The sequence below is a fragment of the Rattus norvegicus genome, chromosome 2 (genome assembly GCF_036323735.1).
Source record: "Rattus norvegicus strain BN/NHsdMcwi chromosome 2, GRCr8, whole genome shotgun sequence".
Classification (NCBI taxonomy): domain Eukaryota; kingdom Metazoa; phylum Chordata; class Mammalia; order Rodentia; family Muridae; genus Rattus; species Rattus norvegicus.
Window position 1 is genome coordinate 62268198 of NC_086020.1, and position 16927 is coordinate 62285124.

Genomic DNA, 16927 nt, shown 5'->3' on the forward strand with positions numbered 1-16927 from the left:
GTGTGTAGTGAATTTGTCTGGAGCAGCAGCTTCAACACAGAGAGATGCAGGTTTCAGAAGTACTGCATTTCGCCGCACTGGAACTATCCAGTTCCAAATTAATCTGCAGCTTCAGGAAAATAAAAGGTTATCGTAAAAACGGTCGAAATTACAACCTCTTTGCATCTCATTTTATTTCTAGTCTTCCCAGAGAAACTCATGGTACCTGCATGAAATTCACTCAGACTGCATGCCCTAAAAAACGAGATCTTCTTTCTGGGGGTGTGTATGAATACTTATCATGTAGGTATCACCGTAGCAACCTTACAGCATTCTTGTTCTTATTGCTCAGATAATCCCCATAAAGCCTAGCATTGTGCTGAAACTCAGAAATGTATATGGGAGTTATATCTTTTTAAAAAGATTAAAATAGTCTATAGCCTGGTGTTTATACTGATAATTCCAGTGCCTGGGAAGTAGAGGCAGGGAAATTGGTGAGTTTAAGGTAAAATTCATAGTTAGTTCAGAGTTAGGGACAAGCTTGAGTGAAGCTTGACAAGCTAGTGAAAGCATGAAGGAAAGGGGCAGAAAGGAAACAAGCCAGTGAAAGGGAGGGAGAGAGGGAGGGAGGGAGGGAGGAAATTTACTTAATATATTTATTTACTGAGGAGCACAGGCTATAAAGGGGTCTTCTATACAAATAAAGAAGATTCTACTTAGCCATAGCATGTCAGGAGGTCAACCTAACCTAAAGACAAGAAACAAGAAACAAAACCCCACGTATTTCAGCAAGATGCATTTGCTTCTCAGTTTTCTCAGATAGTTGTCACTAATTCTTACGTTTTCCATTTGTCATTTACTGTTCTACCGACTTAAAGCTCAATGTTTTTTTGACTTGACATTCCGTTCCTGTCCACCTCCTCCTGACTCGGCATATCCATCCAAGCCTTCTCTGCCGGTTCTATGCACGTCACCTCCCCGTTGGCTCACCATTTTCCTCACTCACTGCTTTGGCCCCTGGGAGGCACTGATAGGGGCTTGGTAGGTGATAAGCGGTAATGGGCAGAGTATTTCTTCATTGATATTGCAGTTCTCTGTTTTGTCCCAATTCTGGCAGTATTTGTGTTCACTTTCCAGGCCCTGACTCCTGTCACAATAGCAGTTCTTGCCAGACTCTGGGATCATTTTCCTCTCTTCCTGAGTTCATGGAATATAGTCCTGTGTCTGCCACTTACCATTCATCAACCGTCACCTAGTTCCTCCCAGGTTCTTGGACAGATCATATGATCTGTGTGAGATTTCCATCTAGCAAACTGGGTTGTGCCTGTCTTGTTTGTCCTTAAGGATTTCTGGGCTCACCAGTGAGGTATTTGAATTTGTAATGTCATACAAAGTGTAAGCTATGAATAACAGAAGAATGGGCACATATGTTTCAATCCTTACATAGTGTTTCTCAGATACTTCATAGGATTTTCAACCCCAGTTTTTATGATAAATTGATACAAGCTCAGAGGACATTATCTTGACTTAAACAAGACTAAGGGGAAGAAAGAAAGTGAATCCTTAATTATTGTATATGCTTTGAGGCAGAATATAAGCCATGTTAGCTCTGGTTCTGGTCTCCATGTCTGTTGTATGTAGTGCAGACCTGGAAGAGCAACATAGATGATCTTAACATACTGCTGCTCTCACCCTGGAGTTCTAATCTTAATAGTGCATTGCATATATGAATTATATCTCTGCCTGCAAAGTTGTAAAGCTTCTTTATGATATCATGAAGAACAGTGTCATATCTTGTGCATTTTTCCTTTTCATGACTCTAGTAGATAAAGTAGATGCTTGGGAAATGAACGAATATCCACAGGACATCTGTTGATATTGGAACTTCCAAAGTTGATAAGGGACAGTCACTGGCTTAATGCAATTAAGCATTAATTAATTAATTAATGTAATTGTTCAATTAGGTGCAATTGTTTTATGTATATATTTTGTCAGGTGAATTGATTGTGGGAGTGATGCTCCCAGAGTCTAGACTTTTAAATCTTATTCTTATCTTACTAAGTTTCAATTTAGTAAAAATATTTTTCAAAATAAATACTGATGACAAATAACAATGCTTTTCCAGACACTCTTCTCAAAAGTAACAACAACAAAAAATTCATGCTATTCCTGAAAAGCAAGCAAACCCCAAACCAAGTGCCTGAAGTAAATATTTACACTTTCCTTATAACAGACCTGGGAGGGGTGAGTGGTACTTTACCCCTTGAACCAGTTCTCAGAAGTCCACATAGACAATGGTACCAGATGCCTTTGGCTCACAGACCCTTCCTTTCTTTGTTTTCTTCCTCCTGAGTAGGCACAATGGACTCTAGAGAACCCTCTCTAGTTTTGTTCCCATACTTTCAAAATGAGAAAAGAGAGAAAAGGATAACTTCGGCATATATGGACTAGGGTAAAAGCTCTTGGGTGACCTAGACAACATCTATAGATTTAGAGCCTATATGAAAGCCAAGGGAACAGCTGACTTTTAAGAAAATCTAAGTTCTTTAGTTTACTGAGATAAATTAAAAGAAGATCATGTCCTAAAATAACTTCTGAAAACTGAAGAAGTGGCTATGAATAGAAGCTCATGAGACTCATGTGTGCATGTCTGGTGTAAAGATAGAGCACAGGGTGGAGTTATGACAGATAAGCAGCTGACTGAGAATAATATATCAAACACACAATTACTGGGAAAATCCAAAAGGAAAGAAATTACTCAAGTTCCATTTTTATTAATGACAGCAATGCTGGGTGATTCCTGGAAAACAGACAAATAGCAATGAAAGATCCATCATGCATGGATCGTTTTCAGAGATGAGACAGAAACTGACCTCTATAGATGGCATTGATGGAAGTGAGAAGAAGAGGGTGTGTACACCAAGGCAAAGAACTGCTCATTTCCTGAAAGGTATAAGTCAGTTACCCAGAAGGGAACTCATGCTTCTTTGTGAGGCACTGATAATTATAATTTTTGGAGGAGAAAAAAAGGTAAATCAATATACAAAGGGATGAAGGGCGTCCTAAGCATGTTCCTGTTTAAGAAGCAGAGCCCAGTATAATAGGTGAGAAACTTGGACTATCTGGAGTATAACTGACTAAACTGAAGAATGAGTTAACCAGGTACTGTCTGGCCAGACAAAAGATTCCAAAACCAAACATGGGCTCTGTTTTTAGCTTCTAGAATAAGGCCAGAATTAGATCCAAACATGAGAACCTAAAGTCACTTCAGAATATTTCGGCTCCCAATGAATGACCATTAATACACAAGAAATAACCTTTAATACACAAGGTGGTAATTAAAACAATAGATGTGGAATGAGAAGAAAATGTAGAAGGAAGGATCTCTGTGTTTGAGACCTGGAGTAATGAAAGGAAGTGGCTGTGTTGTACTTACTAGACTGGAAATGGAGAAATTCTACCATTCAGGCAGGGAAAGATCAAAGGAAAAAATTTTTTTTCGGAGCTGAGGACCGAACCCAGGGCCTTGTGCTTGCTAGGCAAACACTCTGCCACTGAGCTAAATCCCAACGCCACAAAGGAAGATTTTTTTTTTTATTAACTTGAGTATTTCTTATTTACATTTCGATTGTTATTCCCCTTCCGGGTTTCACAACCAACATCCCCCTAACCCCTCCCCCTCCCCTTCTATATGCATGTTCCCCTCCCCATCCTCCCCCCATTGCCGCCCTCCCCACAACAATCACATTCACTGGGGGTTCAGTCTTGGCAGGACCAAGGGCTTCCCCTTCCTCTGGTGCTCTTACTAGGATATTCATTGCTACCTATGAGGTCAGAGTCCAGGGTCAGTCCATGTATAGTCTTTAGGTAGTGGCTTAGTCCCTGGAAGCTCTGGTTGCTTGACATTGTTGTTCTTATGGGGTCTCGAGCCCCTTCAAGCTCTTCCAGTCCTTTCTCTGATTCCTTCAACGGGGGACCTATTCTCAGTTCAGTGGTTTGCTGCTGGCATTCGCCTATGTATTTGCTGTATTCTGGCTTTGTCTCTCAGGAGAGATCTACATCCGGTTCCTGTCAGCCTGCACTTCTTTGCTTCATCCTTCTTGTCTAATTGGGTGGCTGTATATGTACGGGCCACATGTGGGGCAGGCTCTGAATGGGTGTTCCTTCAGTCTCTGTTTTAATCTTTGCCTCTCCCTTCCCTGCCAAGGGTATTCTTGTTCCCCTTTTAAAGAAGGAGTGAAGCATTCGCATTTCGGTCATCCCTCTTGAGTTTCATGTGTTCTGTGCATCTAGGGTAATTCAAGCATTTGGGCTAATATCCACTTATCAATGAATGCATACCATGTGTGTTTTTCTGTGATTGGGTTAACAAAGGAAGGTTTTAATAGAGTCCTCATTTAGCCATATCCTGAGTTACCACTGCAACATCCTGGGGACAGATTGTAACATAGACCAAAGTGAGACAAAGCAAAGAAAGTACGGCGGTCCCAGAGACAGTCGCTTGGAAACATTAGCTCATTGTACATACAAGCAGTCCTCAACAACATTAGATGGTTTATTATTTTGACTCTCTTTTTTTGTTTGTTGTTTTGTTTTCTTGAGATACAGAATCTTGTGTAGGCTGAGCTGGCTTTGAACTTGCTATGGTAGCTAAGAAAGGCCCTGAATTCCTGGTCCTCTGCCTCTATCTCCCACGTGCTGGAATTGCAGGCATGTATTGCCCACCAGTTTATGGCTTCCTTTTTGAAAGAACTTCCTAAAGTTACAAGTAGAAAGATAGGTTAACTTCTGAGACCTCATCAAAGAATAGGGAATGAATATATTTGGTGGGTGACATGGACCAATTTCTCTTATTAAACTGCACACTGCCTTTGAATTTTGATCTAAATGACAGGAAAGACTTTCTGAACAGAGCACTAATAGCACAGACACTGAGAATAACAATTAACAAACGGGATCTCATGGAACTGAAAAGCTTCTCTATGGCAAAGGACATCATCATTTGGATGAAGCACCAAGCTGCAGAATGGGAAAAAAATTGTACCAATTACATCTCTGATAGACGGCTAATATCTAACACATAGTAAGAGCTCAGAAGACTGGACACCAAGAAAACAAACCAACTAAAAAAATAGGGTACAGATCTAAGAGGAGAATTCTCAGAAGAGAAAACTAAAAGGGCTAAGAAACACTTAAGGAAATGTTCAACATCCTTAATCTTCAGGGAAATTGTAAAACAATACTTTGTTAAGATTATATCTCATAGCAATCAGAAGAGACAAGAGCAGTAAAAGAAATGACAGCTCATGCTGACAAGGATGTGGAAAAGGGGAACACATCCATTGCTGGTGGGAGTGAAAACCTATACAGTCACTATGGCAATCAGTGTGATAGATCCACAGAAAAATGGGAATTGATCTACCTCAGGATCTTGGCTGTATCACTTTTGTTCATCTACTCAAAGAATGCTTCACCTTACCACAGAGACGCTTGCTCAACCATGTTAATTGCAGATGTGTTTATAGTTGCCAGAATCTGGAAACACAGTGACACCTGTCAACAGATGGATGTATACAGAAAATGGGGTAGATTTCCCCGGTGGAATATTACTCAACCATGTAAAATGAAATAACAAAATTTGTAAGTAAGCAGTTAGAAATAGAAAAAAAAAAGTCATTCTGAGGGAGACAACAAAGACCCCTAAAAGACAAATATGGTATGCATGTGCTTAGGTGTGGGTGCTAGCTGTTAAGTCATTGGTAGGTAAGCTAAGATGCCTATAACCACAGAGGTTAGGAAAAGGATTGAGATGGAGTTCTCTAGGAAAAGGAGGTAAAATAGATACTGGAATGGGAAGATCAAACAGGGAGAGGAAAAAAAAGGGGCAGGAGAAGGAATAAAAGATGGAACAGTAGAATTAAGGGTTGTTTGAGGGAGCATACAGAAACTTAATACAATAGAAGTTTTCTAAAATATATATTGATGGTGATCTAAGTGAAACTGCCAAATAACAAGGGAAACAGAGCCCCAGCTGGACATCTCTTGTCACCAAAAGAAGCATTCAGTACCAGAAATGAGTTGCCTCTAATCAAGCTCCTGGCCAAAGGGGTCTCATGGAATCCCAAAACAATCCAAGCTCTTGACAAGGCCATTGGTGGCTCTCCACAAACTAATAGTAAGGCCTTATTGCTGGAGAAAATATAGACGCATGTCATTGAATATGGAGATGTCATGCGGTGCCTAAATAGAGCTTTCAGCCCTGCAGGTCCAGTGTTCACCGTACTGGAAGGTACTTTGCACGCTACCAAGGGAGAGAAGTAAACAGCAACCCGGCTCCAAACCCATCGATCCACAATGGCGGCCTGTTTGCCAGGTCTGCTGGTGCGATAGTGGCACAAGCCTTGCCGGAGCAACCCACAAATACCCGATTTATGGCCCACTCCATGAGATGCAGCCCATATCCAATGCTGCCGCTTGAAGATGGTCAGAATCTGAGGCTAGACGGGCCAGGAACCTAGGCAAAAACAAATACCGCTGTTCTGCTAAAAGAGTGTACAATAAAATGATTCCTAACAACAGTCTGCTGTATTCAGATCTGTTCCTTGTTCAGCCATCACTGGAGAAGCTTCCTCTTCCACAAAGGAGAACACATACTGAGACCCGGACAATGTGCACAGGGTGTGAGACCTCAGGACACTTGGCCCTAAAAGCAATGTCTTTCTTCATCAAATCCTTCCCCTCAGGTGCAGGGAACTCTGCAAAAGATGTGGAAAGATTGCAAGAGTCGGAAGAGATAGAGGACACCAATGAATACACTAGGGCTGGTGCACAGAACGTAGAGTCTGAAGCAGCTTACACAGGGCCTGCATATGACTGCACCAGATGGGGTCCTAGAGCTGAAAGGAGACATGGGCATCCTTAAACCAGAAGTTATCTCCAAATGAAAGTCATTTACAAATGAAAAAATTAGTGTTCTCAGAGGGTGTGTTACTGGGGAAACAAACCATACTTAGATTTAGGCCCCATCTAGCAGTAGATGGCCAAGACCAAATGAACTCTACAGTGTCTCTGGAGGTTCTCTGCCTCCTAAGATTAGAGTTTTTCTTTTCTTTCTTTTTCTTTTTTTCTTTTTGGTATACTACATCACAAGTTGTTTGCATATATATTATGAATTGGGGGATTATATTTTTATGTATATTCTTCTGTGTGGGAACATGTGTCTCTGAGTTTCTTGTTTCTTGTTTTTGTTTTTTTTTCTTTTACTCTTTTTCTCTGTTGTTTTATCCAATTCAATTTGTTTTTGTTGTCCCATCTCTTATCTTATTATTATTCCTTAGCTGCCTGTTTTCTAAGAAAGACAAAAACAAAACAACAAAACAAAACAAAACAAAACAAAAAAAACCAAACCAAAACAAAACAAAACAAAAAAAAAAAGAACGTAGATCTGTCTGGGAGAGGAGGTGGGCAGGAACTGGGAGGAGTAGGTGAGGGGAAAACATAATCAGAATGTGTTGTATTAAAAAATGTATTTTCAGTAAAAGAGAATAAAACCTCATGCCAGAAAAAAAGATATTAAACCAAATGACACACAGTCGATGTAATTCTTCCAGAGAAGTCACTCTTGTAGGTTGTTATAATAAGAATTATTCATGAATAAAATTACTGTTTAGAAACGTACTGATAAAGGCATGTCAAACAGTATAAATTTAAGACAATATGAGCTATAAGGTGCTCTGTGTTTAAACTTGTCATATTTGTGGGCATAAATTCCACAAGCAGTTTTTCACTGCCTTGTAAAGTAATATGTAAAGCTGTATTCCTTCTGGGCTTCTGGAATCTACGTTCCTCTGTGAACCCATTCTGAGCTAATAAAGCTTGGATAAGTTGGTTTGAGTAAACAGAGAAGTAACATTATAGATATACTCGGTAGGGTGTGTGTGTGTGTGTGTGTGTGTGTCTGTCTGTCTGTCTGTCTGTCTGTCTGTGTCTGTGTGTCTGTGTGCATGTGCGCATGCGTGCAAGGGCATACTCTTGCACACACACTCATACACGCTCACACTTGTACGTGTACTTGTGGGATACCTCCCCAGCCCAATTACCACCATGTCAAGATATCCATAAAAGTACAATAAGTGGCATACACGCATTGGTATCAACTAACGACTGTCTAATTGGAGTTAAGGTCCACTTAACAGTAAAGAAACTATTCCTGGTACTGGAAACCTAGCCAGTTTCCCAGGGCTAATGGGGTTTTGGGCCTTAGAAAAGAATCCATTAGCACCACTCTGCTACACCAGCATAACTTGCGAAGTTCTAAATATTATCCTTATATCACACACGATGTACCAGCCATGGTCATAGAAGCCTCTCTACAGTAAATGGAAACCATCACAGAAAATACAGCTGGAAACAATGCCCAGCCTCGTGGAAGAGGGGAGTGGAAATATTGTAAGAATCAGAATACCTGGAAGTCTGCTGTGAAACTGTTTCTTCTAGAAATGGCTGCATAAACAAGATTAGAACAATGATAAGGTCAATAGGCAAGTTAACATGGAAGGAGGGTAAGTTTCACTGGGTCTCGCTCCCTGTGTAAGAAATACAGGCAATCAGTGACTGCTGGGAGAAGGAATTAGGCTATCTTACAAGGATGAATGGGTAAACCAAAGAAGAATGGTCAGCCGTGAAATACCAGCAACAAAAACATACTCAGTCGTGTGTGTGTGTGTGTGTGTGTGTGTGTGTGTGTGTCTGTACATATATTTATATTCTTGTTAACAAATACATACATAGATCTGTATAAAAATAATAAAGTAAAAGTTGCTATCAGCTTGAGAGTGTGTGACAGATTTAAGGAAGGTAGCTGGGAGGGATCTGAGGAAGGAGAGGAAGGAGGGGAAGTGATATAATTCGATTATATATATATTATATATATATCTGTTTTAAAATTACATTTGCGTGAGCGTTTGTGTGTAGATAGCCTGAAGGAGTTGGCTCTTTCCTTCTATCATATGGGTCCTTAGAATAAAACTCAAGTCACCATGTTTTGCAGCAAGTGTCTCTACTCACCGAGTCATCTCACTGGCCCTCCACCATTTCAAACCATCCTTCCCAGTCCTGGCCTTATCATTTACCTACCATAACTTCTGGCTCTGTTTGCTTTATGCATTATGAGAATTAAGGCCCATCACAGTGGTTCTGAACTAGTAAGTCATGTCGCTGGGACATGGACGGTGAATCGGAATCTAAGAACTATCAGCCAAAGGCTGACAAACAGTCCCAGAATTCAGTGTGTCTGCCAATGTCTGTTCCTTGAGGAAAGATGGATCTGTTTCTGATGTGATCATTCTCTATTGGCAGCAGGGACCTGCTATGAGACACAATTCTAGGAAACAAACAATATGGTCATTTTCAAGTCAGAAATTCCAGAACTCCTATATCAAGAGTGACTTGGTTTGAATTTAAAGAGACCACCTTCAGCAGTAGGGCCTCATGGAGAGATGGGGGCACCAACCCACCCTCAAAGTCTTTGACTCAAAATTCTTCCAATCTAAAAGAAATGCAGGGACAAAAGTGGAACAGAGACTGAACAAATGGCTTACCAATGACCGGCCCACCTTGGGATCCATCCCATGAGCAGGCACCAAACCCTGACATTTACTGATGCCATGTTGTGCTTACAGATAGGAGCCTAGCATGGCTGTCCTCTGAGAGGTTCTACCAGCAGCTGACTGAGACAGATGCAGATACTCACAGCCAACCATTGGACTGATGTTGAGGACCCCTATAAAAGAGTTAGGGGAAGGACTGAAGGAGCTGAAGGAGATGGCAAACCCATAGGATGACCAACAGTGTCAACCAACCTGGACTCCTGGGAGCTCCCAAAGATTAAGTCACTAACCAAAGAGCAAACACAGGCTGATCTGAGGCCCCCAGCACATATGTAGCAGAGGACTGTCTTGTCTGATCTCAGTGGGAGAGAATATTCCCAATCCTGTAGAGACTTGATTCATCAGGGAGGGGGAATGCCCAGGCAAGGGCACCCTCTCAGAAGCAAAGGGTAGAAAGGATGTGGGGAAGCTCTGTGTAGGAGGGACTGGGAGGAGGATCAACATTTGGGATGGAAATAAATAAAATAATTAATAAAAAATGAAAACATTACTTAAAGTATACACATGATTTGTATAGTTGTCCTTGGCTAAAACTTCTTGGCCATCTGCCAAAAAATGACCCAGAATATAGAGTAGACCAAATCAAATGAAGGTCAGAAACAAGTGAGGGCAGGTTGGCCATGCCTGCTCAGCTGGGCAGACTCACTCAGATCACTCGATCTTTGCCTTGAAGATCCACACATGTAAGCCCTGGAGAGTTTGAGAGCACATTTATCTATGCTAGATGAGGCAAGTGGTTTCTTTTTAAATTTTTAATTGGTTTTTTATTAGATACATTTTATTTACATTTCAAATGTTATCCCCTTTCCCAGTTTCCAGTCCATAACCCCTCTATCCCATTCCCCTCCCCCTGCTTCTATGAGGGTGCTCTTTCCACCCACCCACCTACCCCTTCCACCTCCATGCCCTAATATTCCCCTTCACTGGAGCATCAAGCCTTGGCAGGATCAAGGGCTTCTCCTCCCATTGATTCCCAACAAGGACATTCTCTACTACATATGCAGCTAGAGCCAGGGGTCTGTCCACGTGTACTCTTTGAATGGTGGTTTAGTCCCTGGGAGCTCTGGTTGGTTGGTACTGTGGTTCTTATGAGTTACAAGTCCCTTCTGTTTAAATGTATTAAGAAGAGTCTTGGCCACCTTTGCTTAAGCACGTATAGAGGTGTGGCTTGGCAGTTCTGCAGACGAACATTGAGTCTTGTGGTTTCAGAAAGACATGGTTATTGCTCATGATATGACTACAGGAAAGATAAAGAGCTACAGTGTCAGTTTAGTAGCCTGAACTTTACAGTTAATATAGCCTTCGCCAGTCTGCAGTGACAGCAGGGATCTCCAGCACAATACATTTAACTCTATGCCACACAACCAGTGACTTAAATTTTTTTTTAAAAAAAAAAAAGTAAAGTTAATTCATTGTGTTTGTTCAATCCTGGACAGCCTTTAAGGTCCAGCAGTTCCCCAGGAATGCTATGGCCCTCATTTACCAGTCACTAATTCACTCTGAGGACTATTACTCCTTTTGAAAGTTGCGTTATTAGTCTTCAATTCTAAAGGTTAGAAATGCCTGGTTCAATGAACAAAGAGGAAGAGGGAAAAGAACAAATGTAAAAGAGGGAGGAAGGAGAAGAGAGGGAGGGGAGGAAGGAGAAAGTGAGGGGAGGAAGGAAGAAAGGAAAGAGAGAGAGAGAAAAGTAGGGAGAAATAGGGAGAGAGGGAGGGAAAGGAGGGAGGGAGGGAGGGAAGGAGAGGGGAGGAAGGGAGAGAAAAGCAAGCCAACCAGTGAGCCTACCTTGGCACAGTGAAGCATCTTTCTCCCTCCCTTTTTTCTCCTTAACTATCAGAGCAACAGAAATTTGTACAAAATTTCAGGTCTCAAAATTCAGATTTTAGTTAGTGTATTTTTGTTAAGTAAGACACAAGACAGACTTTCTTCATTTTTCAGATGCCTCTTGGAGCCCAACAGGAAATGTTAGCAGATGAGAATAATAAGAAACCCTTACGCTGTTGAGAATAGTCAGACGCTTGGAAAATATGTGGTTCTTCCATTTGAGAGGCTACTGTTGGAAAATAAAGAAAAGAAAACTGCGCTCTCATGTGGTCCTGTTGGCCTAAAACGTAGACGATGAAGGCATTAATTCTGAGGTCTGGTAGCCTCACCATCTCAAGTCTGTTTACTCTGTGCCACACAGAGGAACCCAGCGTCTGGATCTAAAGACTGATTTATCCAAACAGCAATGAATGCAGAAGAGCAGAGTGGCTTATTCAGACTTTTAAAGCCAATGGGAACCTTACGTACTGAAGTACAGATTTCTCATCCTTCTGATGTGACCTATAAGAACTCGCCCACGCGTTGAGGAAGAAAGTCATATGAAAAGTATAGCACAGCGAAATAGCACTATGCTTTTGAGATATTCAAAGCTTTCTAAGCACATGGGAGGCAAAGATTAACTTCCTTGAGGGGAGAGTCTATGCATGAGGGTGTTGCTCAAGGATTATAAGGATGGTGGTCATTGGACACATACAGTGAGTAAGATGTACTGCAGAAAGTAATGAGTAAAACACGGATAAGAACCAGTTCTGAGAACAGCCATTAAAGCAATGATGGGGCCTGGAGTTTGATGCTGATCAGGAAGTACTAGCATTAAGGAAGGAACAGAGCTGAATCTAAAGGATCATGATAGGAGCTCCTGAGCTCCTGAGCTCCTGAGCTCCTGAGTTCTGTACAGCCATGTTGCTATGTTGAAGGAAAATAGAAAGGAACCTATGCAGGATAGCTTTTAAGTAATTATAGCCGCATTTGAGGAGAATCCGAAAGTGATTAAGGCTTTGGATGTGCCTCAGTGGTAGAGCACACAGCCATTGTGTACAAGGCCCTGGGTTTGAGTTTTAGCACATAAACACAAAAAAGTGAGCCTGGTTAGCAATGGAGAGGAAAGAATATAGAAGAGAAATGCCTAGGGATAGGACTTGTATACTTTGGCCATCTACAGCGATTATGGGAAAAGATCACTTTGAGGTTCCTAGATGGAACAGTTGTGTGACATCATGAGTCAGGGATGGGTATGACGGCGCATGCAGGTTGTTCGACTGGAACGACAAGTGAGCACTGTGACGTCCATGTTGGTTGTGCAGGAAGTTTTGGAAATTGTAGCCTCAGCAGGGAGAATATTGAGCTAGAGAAGACCCTTCAGAATAAGATGGAGCTATGCCCATGCTTACCAATGCTTACGAACATGCAGTGAAAATGAGGCAAGGAGCAGAACAGTGCTGTAAGGCTGGAGAAGGTTGTTCCAGCACGGTTGTTCACGCTGTTGGGTGGAAATCAAACTTTACCCGCTGATTTGGCTATGGAGGGGCTCATTGTGTTGGTTTTGGGGATTAGAGCTAGTCTACTAGAAGAGCTTTGACTTTTTTAGATTGAGGAGTGGAAGGGAAACGAGGGCCTGGAAACTACAAGTAGATATCACTGAGGTGGGAACAACAGAAGGCATGGCTGTTGGGTGATTTGGAAGAATGAACTCCCAGATGAGCCAGCAAGTTTAATCTGGAAATCAAAAGCAGCATTTCCACCACATATATGCATGCAATAGCAATTAGTTAAAAACAAAATAAAAACAGACATGAGTTTGAAGAACTGCAGGAAGAGATATACAGGGTGGTTTAGAGAAATGGGAAGAGAGAAATGTGGTTAAATTATACTCTCAAAAAAATTAAAGGGAAAATAACAATAAATGCACTACCTACAAAGACACAAACTTCCTTGGAGCCTTGGAACACTCTCTCCCTCCCTCCCTCCCTCCCTCCCTCCCTCCCTCCCTCCCTCCTCCTCCTCCTCCTCCTCCTCCTCCTCCTCCTCCTCCTCCTCCTCCTCCTCCTCCTCCTCCTCCTCTTCTTCTTCTTCTTCTTCTTCTTCTTCTTCTTCTTCTTCTTCTTCTTCTTCTTCTTCTTCTCCCTCTCTCTCTCTCTCTCTCTCTCTCTCTCTCTCTCTCTCTCTCTCTCTCTCTTTCCCCACCATCTCTATTTCTTTTTTGAGCTGTTTTTATCTTAAGGGGATAATATTAATGTCAATTTCTAAAGGGCCACTGACTGCACGAGGTTCTACACACAAACACACACACACACACACACACACACACACACACACACACACACACCCCTCTTTCCCTTCATACTGACTTCTGTGCACACCGCCCCTCTGCCTCTGTTGTTGCCACTCTGATATGCTAAGCATAACCTCTTTCCAGGGACTTTGATTTTGGTATTTCCTTTTCTTAATGTGTCCCACCCACCCCCCTAAAGAGTCATGCTTTGCTTTAAGTATTTTTAAGGCACTGTTGAAGAACTACAAACCCCTTTACTCACCTGAGATCTGTTCCTCTTATGTCTCCTTATCATCTCTTCTCTTTTACCCTTGTTCACAGCCTTATCTCCTGCAGGTACATAGAACAAAAGCCTCATTAATACACAGTGATTGTTTTCCTAATGGCACCCCTCAGCGTCTAAAAGAGTGTGAGGCTCATAGCAAGCAGTGGCAATTTAATTTATTTATTCATTTTACATCCCAATCACTGATCGTGTCCCAGTTACCCCTCACAGAAAAATACTTAGTTTATCTGTGCTGCTACAACAAAATACCAGATATTGGTAATTTACAAAAAACAAATATGTATTTCTTATAGTTTCAGAGGCTGGAGAATCCAAGATCCAGTATGTTTGATAGCTAGGGAGGGTAAGTTCCTCACAGTTAATATCACCTAAGTGTCCTCCCATGGCTGAAGAGATAAAAGAGCAGAAAACACAACACAACGGAGAAGTGGAGGTGCACTCTTGAACCCCAATCAAAGGTTCTCATAGGAGCACTAGTCCCATCCATTAGGAGGGATTCTTAGTCACTACCAGAGGCAAAACATCTACCCATTGGATCAGGGCAATGTTTCAATGAGATTATAGAGGTGATAAATGTCAGAGAAGAATGGACTTATTCTTATAAGAAGTTTACAGGGGCTTACCCCTTGGAAGCCTGATATAGGACAGTAGCTTCTAGTCTCAGTGCTACTTGACCTGTTCCATTTGTTTGTTTGCTTGTAAGTGTGTATGAGCAACAGAAAGATAACATTAATTCGTGATCAAGAGACATGCGATGTCACTGAACTATCACAGAACATGTTTATCATATTGGTCAGTAATTTTTCCAAACTCGTATGTGTGTGTGTGTGTGTGTGTGTGTGTGTGTGTGTGTGTGTGTGCGAGCGCGCATGCATGTGTGTAGATGTTATGTATGTGTCTCTGAGTATGTGAGCATGAATGGTATGCATGTATGCATTTGGTATATATGTGTGTATATATATATATATATATATATATATATGTCTGTGAGTGTGTGACTGTGTGTGGCAGGTACAAACAAGGTCTGTGAGTGTGTGACTGTGTGTGTCATATGTGGGAATGAGGTATGTATATGTATGTGCATGTTTGTGAGTGGTGTATGTTTGTTTATGGATATGTTCTTCATAGGAGGAAGAATGTGTCACTAACATGCTACAATGAGGTTTTTCTAAAGAAATATAGCTATTCTGAGAATTTATAAAAATGCTGATAATAAAATATAAAACGCCCCACAGATTTTGGTTTGGTAAGCACCTTTGAAGCAAATTCAACCCATCATGCTTTAGGATTAAAGGGATTCAGAGTCCCTGCTATTAAAGGACCTGTGGTCTAGTGAGAATACGTGGCTTCTGTGGTCTCTCTGTTCTGTAGCTGACAACACCAGGTACTGCTACTGAAAGCTCAAGCATTCTCATAGAAAGCAAGCAGAAGAGAGAATACGATGTCCCTTATTAGCTATGGGAAGCCATTCAGAGAGAAGGGGGGAAGATTTGGTGACCAGTTAATGTAGATGGGAACTATAATATGTACTACTTCCTGGCAAGGCTTCTGCAGCCAACGTCACCAACTGTCCATTGGTGAATAACCCGGAAGGTGCGTGGATAACCTTCTCAGTTTTCTAAACTCCTCACAAGCTTTCTTGTGGTTGAACACAGGAGGGCAGAAGTGATAGGTTATAAATTAGGAGCATGTATAACTGTTGCTAAGTAATTTTAGCTCTGTCAGGCAGTGCCTGGGAAGGAATTCATAAGAATCCAGAAGTCCTTTGAAGACAGGAAAGCTGAGGAAGGACATGGGTTTGTTAGCCAGTTTGCCATGGCCCCGCCCCTCCTCTGTAGTGTGAGAAAAGGTTATGGGTCCTTGGCTCAAGGATTTTTCTCAGGAAAATCTTTCCCTTTGTTCTCTTTATGCCACAAGCACAGAGTGGGAAAACAGCACTTGGTACCCCAGGTCTAAAGCAGTCAGTGCACAGCCACAGTCCATGCGTAAGTGCCATGAAACCCCACCCCGTGAATGGCTCATGGTCTAAGTATGGAATAGGGGGGAAGGCTTTAAGTGGATAAACCTGGGAGTCTCTGTTGCTGAGCATGAATGGGAAATGCATACCCGTAACCTGTAATCTCCTTCTAACATACAGTCAGCGAGGGAGCTGAACTCGAAGCTTCCCTGTGTGAAGGAAATCCTGCTTCCGCTCTTTGATTTTCTGCATCAGTGAATTGGAGGAATGAGAGGAATCGAGGGTGTAAAAAGAAGGCTGGCGTGATAGCACTGCCTGCTGTACGGCCTGCCACCCAAGGAGAAAGATGTGAATTCCTCAAAGGGCAAACAAGATCATGATTTCAACCATGTTAAAATAGTATCTGTAGTGAATGCATTTAATAACAAAGAGTGAGCTTGAGTCACAGGATAGAGGCTTTGGCAAGATTGAGTATATTATTAGTGTAGTCTATCCCAGGTTTGTATGATTATTTTCAAATAAAAAAGTTTATAAAGCTGAGGCAGCCTGTATAGAGCCTGTCACAGGGGCTTGAGAACCTGTATTCAAACTCAATCCCCAGTATTGATGTGAAAAGCCAGGGCTGTTTTCCACTGTCTTCACAGCACACGGAGGATGGACACAGGAGACCCTCCAGGAGTCACTGGCCAATCAGCACATCTAAGTGGTCCGCACCAGGCCAACCAAAGGGAACGTCTATCTCAAAACTAAATACATGAAGAGAAACCCTCCTGAGGAGCCTGATGTTGACCTTTGAATTTTTACATGCACATGCACTGGCATACATGTATACACGCACACACACACATACACACACACACACGACACATGACATATAAGAAACATGCTAGTGAGGGTGTAAAGGATGAATGGTGAAGAATGAGTGTGTATGGGAGAAG